Source organism: Rosa chinensis, chromosome 6 (genome assembly GCF_002994745.2).
Source record: "Rosa chinensis cultivar Old Blush chromosome 6, RchiOBHm-V2, whole genome shotgun sequence".
In the NCBI taxonomy this organism is placed as follows: Eukaryota; Viridiplantae; Streptophyta; class Magnoliopsida; order Rosales; family Rosaceae; genus Rosa; species Rosa chinensis.
Window position 1 is genome coordinate 39717155 of NC_037093.1, and position 7479 is coordinate 39724633.

Here is a 7479-nt window from a genome sequence, read left to right on the forward strand (position 1 = left end):
GGTTAGAGAGGTACCCAGTATCAGCAAAACTAACCAAAACGTCATTTGGCGTTTCGGTGTAGTGAGTGGCGCTTTCACCATCAACATTTGACGTTTCGGCGATTCGGGATTGTAGTTCCATCTGCGGTACCTCTTGTCTCTCAGTAGGGAAAGAACAGTCCTAAGTCAATGATTCCTTTTAGGTCTCGGAAAATATTCTTGATACCATTTCAGTGATGCTACGTTGGCGCTGAGCTAAATCTAGCTAATAAGTTCACTAAGAATGCAATGTCTGGTCGAGTATATTGGGCTAAGTACAATAATGTGTCTATTGCACTTAGATAGGGAATTTCAGCTCCCAACACCTCTTCGTCATCTTTCTTTGGACGAAATGGATCTTTCATTGCATCCAAACTTTGACCGATCATGGGAGTGCTAGCAGAATGCGTTTTGTCCATGTTAAATAGCATGAGCATCTTATGGACATATGCAGACTGATGGATTAGTATTCCACAAACTCAGTGTTCAAGTTCAAGGCCTAGATAGAATCAAGTTTTCTCAAGATCCTTCATCTCAAATTCGGATTTCAAGTACCTTGCGGTTTCTCTTATTTCATCAAGAGTACCTATTATGTTCATATCATCGACATTTACTACTACAATTGCAAATCCGAAACTTGTTTACGCAAGGGCATAATTCATCGTTCTTATATCCATTCCAAATCAAGTAGTCACTTAGACGGGTATACCACATCTGCCCGGATTGTTTCAATCTGTAAAGTGAACGTTTCAACCTAATTGCAAACGCACTCCGTGGTTTAGAGTCACTTGACTTGGGTAATGTAAGGCCATTAGGCGCTTTTATATATATCTCTGAATCAAGATCCTCATAGAGATATGCAGTAACCACATCCATGAGCTGCATTTCCAGTCCTTCGGAAACTACCAAGCTAACTAAGTAGCGGAACGTTATAACATCCATTACAGGAAAGTATGTCTCCTCATAGTCAATTCCAGAGCATTGTGAGAAACCTTGCGCCACAAGGCGAGCCTTGTACCTCAGGAATTCTTTCTTCTCATTACGCTTTCTGATAAAGACTCATTTATGTCCTACAGGCTTTACACTTGGTGGGGTTAGCACTGCTGGACCAAATACCTGTCTCTTTGCCAGAGAATCTAGTTCTGCCTGGATTGCTCCTTTCCATTTAGGCCAATCTGCTCTTTGTTGACATTCTGCAACAGAGCGTAGTTCGATATCATCGTGCTCTATGATTTCTTGAGCAACAGTGTATGCAAATACATCATCAATGTGTATGGAAGATCTTTCTATCAACTCATATGCACTGTCATAATCCATTCAGATTTCTTTGTTCTCTGGAATCATTTCAAACATCAGAGCGTCCTCCAGTATTGATTCATGGACATAACTGTATGTTAATGTTGGTGAACGAGGGGTCTAATTAACGTTAGAGAGAGAGAGAGAGTAAATGAGACACGAGAAGTATCTTGGCGAGAGACTACGTCCACTTGAAAGCTTTAACTATGTGTGTGTTTAGGCCTTGCGGCCCAAAGGAGATTACAAGAGATGTAATGGGATGGAGTTTAAGTGGGAGGAGGGGTCTCTTTTATAGGTAAGGGAACCCCTCTCCTTTACATTTTCTTCTATGTGGGACTAAGAGTTCTTATTCTAGTGTAGAAAGCATGTTGTGGAGGCATGTTGGCAAGGCCGGGAAGGTGGCTTCCCGACTAGGTATTGGCCCCTTTCGACTACCGTGGCGTAGCTTGGACATCGGGCTACGAGATACAAGTCGCAGTTGGGTCCCACCATGGCTTGTGGGTCCCCCAAAGAGGGTATTACACATGCTTGGTGACATAGCAAATCCTCCATAATAGTGGAGGTATGTACACTATAATCAGAGACAATCTCATGAGAGGGATTCTCTACATTGATGATTAATAGATCGGTTTGTGCCTTACTCGCCCTCTTCTTCCTTGGGTGAGTGTCAATCGAACCAAGTGGCCTCCCCCTCTTCCTTTGGGGAGCCAAGGCCTCAACCACACCTCCACTAAGTGTGGTTGCAGTGCCTCTATCTGCAGCACCGTGCCCCTTGTTGGGAACTTCTAACCTTGCAGGCACATTTGCAGATGGTATGTGTGATCTCGTCACTTTTACGATATCAGTAAACGCATCAGGCATCGAATCTGCTACATTATGAAGATCGGTTATTCTTTTCACTTCACTTTCACATTGTGAAGTGCGGGGATCAAAATGAGACAGAATGGGGACAAACCATGACAATTCATGTCGTTCCCTTGGAAAATCCTTTATCCTATCTCCCCCTAACGGCGGGAAGACTGTCTCATCAAAGTGACAATCCGCAAATCTAGCGGTAAAGAGATCGCCTGTCAAGGGTTCCAAGTAGTAGATAATTGTTGGGGATTCGTATCCAACATAAATACTGAATCGTCTCTGAGGACCTATTTTGGTGCGCTGTGGGGACGCAATAGTTACATATACTGCACAACCAAATATGCATAAGTGTGAAATGTCAGGCTCATATCTAGTTACCAACTGGTACACAGAAAATGGTTGGCTAGCAGTGGGTCTGAAACGAATAAGTAAAGCTGCATGCAATATTGCATAACCTCATGTAGATATAAGCAGGTTGGTGCGCATAACCAATGCCCTAGCCACCATCTATAGCCTTTTGATAGTGGCTTCTGCGAGACCATTTTGTGTATGTACATGGGGTACAGGATGGTCGACATCGATCCTAATAGACATGCCATAATCATCAAATGCTTTTAATGTAAACTCTCTGGCGTTGTCAAGCCTTATAGACTTGATAGGGTGATCAGGGTGGTGAGCCCTTAAGCGTATAATCTGTGCTAGGAGTTTTGAAAATGCCGCATTTATTGTGGACAATAAAACGACATGTGACCAGCATATCGAGGCATCCACAAGAACCATAAAGTCTTGAATGGTCCGCATTCTGGATGGATAGGTCCACAAATATCTCCTTGTATCCTTTGTAAGAATGGAATGTTTCATTTTGTGTCTTTAACATAGGAATGTCTTGCTCCTGCAAAACGAATGATGTGCCTTTGAAATAGTCAATAAGGCATAATGGGAGGGAGGTAGTGCTTCTGGTACTTCATAAGGCAATAGCTGGATTTGAGCAGTACTAGGACCGACACCTTGCAGTGTGGCAGATTTTTCTCCCATTTTATTTTTCACTCGAAAGAACGGATGTCCGTGTGAGTTCTTTAAAATATGGATCACCATGTCACGACCGAGGTGCCCTAGGCGGTCATGTCAAAGCCTGTATGAGTCAATGTCCCACATTTCATTGTTGGTGACAGCATAGGATTCAATGATCTTAATAGTAGTGAAGTACAACCCACTAGATTGACTCATTAGTTTCTCTAAAATGCGTTTCCTTCCACATTGATTAGAGGTAATATAAAGGTATTCAGTTCCATTCTCACAGTGTGTTTCTATATGATATCGTTGGCACGAATATCTTTGAAACTTAACAAGGTTCGATTAGCTCTTGGTGCATATAGAGCGTCTGTGACTTTAAATGTATCTCATATTCTTTAGAGTATTTCTAATTTAGGTAGAATGATAATCTTTTCATTCAAATAATTTTTTCTTTTTCTAGATGTATTGTTTTACATCTTTATAGTGCTATTTCGAACCATGTAAATATGTGCAGTAAATAAATTTGAATAAATTCAGTGCTTCAGAATAAAATTTGAAATTTATTAATAAGCCAACGATAATCAAATCAAGATCTTGTTCAGAAATATAATTCATCAAACCATTATTGAAATAAATTTTACGACCAAGTAATAGTCTAATTAAAAATGAGGCATTATGCCTTCAGAACTGTTTTTGGAAAATAAATAGATAAAGCATATCAATCAAAATCTAGTGCATCCATTGACTGAGCAAGTTCCTTGTTGCCATTAAAGTCTGCAATTGTGAGATTGACATCTGGGTCATGGCCTCCTTTTTCCATACAGTAAACCTCTTGTTCTTTAGACTCCCTATAACTCTTGTAATTGGCTGCTACTCTATTGCTTCCTTGGTAGTTCTTGTACCAATGCCCAATGAACCATGCTATACCAATGACTCCACACCTATAGCATGGTTCATTGCCTGTTTGACTGAAGGGTTCTTAGGTGCCCTTTGCACCTTGTTTCCATGACCACTAGGGCCAGCACCACCATCTCTGCACCATACATTGGGAGGGCCTCCACGACCCATACCACAACCCCCACGTCCCTTGCCACGTGGGTAGGGATCAGCACGTCCAACCCCCCTTTGCATTGGGGTTCTTTCCACCTTTCACTTTGCCATAATTAGCCTCGGGAATTTTCTTTGTCAACAGGCCTGGAATTGTTGTTCAAAAGAACCTCACTATGCCTCTCAGCCACTTGCAATAGGTTGACCAGCTTATTGAAGGTTGTGATTCTTTTGTTGTCATACTCCAGCCTATACTGGTTCGCTAGTATAAGTGCTGAAGTAGGAAAAGTAGAAAGAGTCTTATGGATCATATCATCTTCTGTGAATTCCTTTCCAAAGAAATTTAGACGTGCCTTTAGGCGCAACATGTCCTTATTGAAGTCATTGATCCTTTTGTAGTCAAGCAAGCGGATTTCATTCCACTGAACGGTCAGTTCTGGGAGCAAGGTGTCATGAATGTTTCCAAAACATCCCTTAAGGGCATCCCACAGCGTAGACTATGATCAATATGTCGCCTCAGAAACATTAAGACATTTGCTTTCACCTTGTCAGATGGTCCATCGTCTTTCGGGTCAATGAGAGTTTTGATGTGGCAGTGTAGTCTTTTGCCACAAACACAGTTTCTACATCGGAAACCCAACGGTGGTACTCAAGTCCTTCTGAGTCCAAAATGTCAAATTCAGGTCGAGTTGGATCAGCCATCTACATAAACAAGAGAGAAAAAATAAATTACGGAGTCATAAAGACATCTACGTGAATTATTTTCCAAACATATGAATTAGATTTCAAGACCAAGATTCGTAATGGTCAAATTTTTCGATGCTAAGTGAAAATGCTTTATCACAATAACTGTGTATGTATAATGCACATGAATTTTCATTATCATGGCAAAACGGAATTTATATGTATAGCATTTTAAATAAGGAATAACTATAGCACGTAATAAAGGATAAAACATAGCATATATAAAAATAAATTGCATGGCATGCTCCAATTTCACAAATATACAACAAATTATATACTACACATAATAATAGCAATAATATATCATGCATAAAATAAAATGTAAACAATAGCATAATACAAAGCATGCATAGGCATAATTTATATAAGTGTAAATAAAATAAAAACATGCTCAAAATTTCATAAATAACATATATAACAAAATATATATGGCATGTTTAAACATAATTATGTAAAAATCACAATGCATGCTTGAAAGTTTACAACAAAAAAAGAAATATAAAAAAATATAAACAGTAAAATATATAAATCATGCTTAAAGATAATCATGCTCAAAATTTATAATTATAAACAATTAAATATACCAGAGTATAAAAGAGAACATACTTGGTTTTTGAAAAGGGGAAATATCACCAATGGTCATTGAGTTATGACTTATTCGACACTTAACTCACTGTATTTTCAACAATATCACTTAACTCACTCAGTTGTACATCCGTCTTTCACTTAACTCACTGCTGTTAATTCTACCGTTAGAAGCCATTAAAATTGAGGGTATATTTGTCAAAAAACTTAAAAATCATTTTTAACTTAAAAAAACTACATTTATTAGACTTTTTTTCAATTTTTTTAAATTTCTGAAATTTCTAATAAAAAATGATTTTTTTTAACTTAAATATAATTTGAAAAAAAAATTGTCTATTTTATTTTTTTAGTGTTTAGACAAATATACACTCAATTTACATTTATTAGACTTTTTTCAATTTTTTAAATTTCTAAGATTTCTAATATAAAATGATTTTTTTAACTTAAATATAATTTGAAAAAAAAAATTTGTCTTTTTAAAAAAAAAGAAGTTAGAAATGCATTTTTTTAGTGTTTAGACAAATATACCCTCAATTTTAATAGTTTTTAACGACAGTGAGTTAAGTGAAAGTCGGATGTAAAACTGAGTGAGTTAAGTGATATTGTTGAAAATACAGTGAGTTAAGTGTCGAATAAGTCATAACTCAGTGACCATTAGTGATGTTTTCCCTTTTGGAAAAAACAAAACGAACCTAGCGCACATGCGTGTTGATGCAAGCGTGCGTGGTGATGTTTTTAGACTTGAGAAAAAGTAGGTTGCTTCCTCTTACAGTGAGGCCATAAGGCCTTGTGTTTTTTTTTTTCTTTGCTTTTCTCTTGGTTTTTTTTTTCTCTCTGCCGCAGGCCTGCTTCTTTTGTTTTTTTCTTTTCTTCCTGCTAGGCCGCGTGACCACTCAAGGCCCATTTGTTTTTTTCTCTTTTTTTTTTTTTTTAATTGGACCGGGATTCTTTTTTCTCTGGGCCGGCTCACTTTTTTTTCTTTTCTATCTCTTCTCTTTTTTTTTCTTTCTTTTTCTCTCTTCTTCCTCCTCCGTCTAGATTGCAGGTGGCGGCAGGACTGCTGCGAGTTTCAGGGCACGCTGGGATCGGGGCGCAAGTCGGGTAGAAGGCTCCCTGGGTCTGTTCGACGACGTTGGTGTAGATCTGGAGACCTACAAGGCGGAGGCGCTGGGATCCGGACATGTAAGGCGGAGGCTGCGCAGGCCGGTGGAGGTGAAGTCGATGAGGTGGACAGTGAGGTATTGTGCACGCTGGTATGAGGCCAATGAAGTGTTGTGCACGCTGGTCTGAGGCCGGTGAGGTGAAGGGGTCTGGCCGGTTGTGGGAGGCTGCAAAGCGTAGGGCAGATGCGTTGCAGAAGCTGGGCACGTGCAAGGCGAAGGTGAAGCGCGGCCTGGTGTGCTGGGTAGGCGATGGAGGCCAGTCTGTTGCAAGGGAGATAGAGGCCAGACGAGGTCAGTCTGGTCGGGGAAGAAGGAATTTTTTTTTTTTTTTTGTTGGTGGTGGCAGAAAAGAAGAAAAAGTTTTTTTCTTCTGGGGTTTTTTGTTTTCGACGGAAAGAAACTAGAAAACTATGTTTTTTTTTATTAGTTATTAGCTCTGAGCGTGCTGATAACGTGTAAAAATAAAAATGGAATTGAAATGGTCTACTCATTTCATTTCATAGTCCCTTTATATAGAGAAAGAATTACAACAGAAATATCAATTACAATGATGATATTAAATGCTGATTGGTTCGTAATCCTTACTGATTGATGGTAATCGCTAATTCCTTTATTCTCTCTTCGTCAGTCACTTTGACGAAGGCACATAATGTGTTTTTCCTTTAACATTAACTAATCATCTTTTGCAATTTTCTGTCATTCTCGTATGCAAATTCAACCAATCTTCACACCAAAATTCCTCAAATTCAAAAGACAT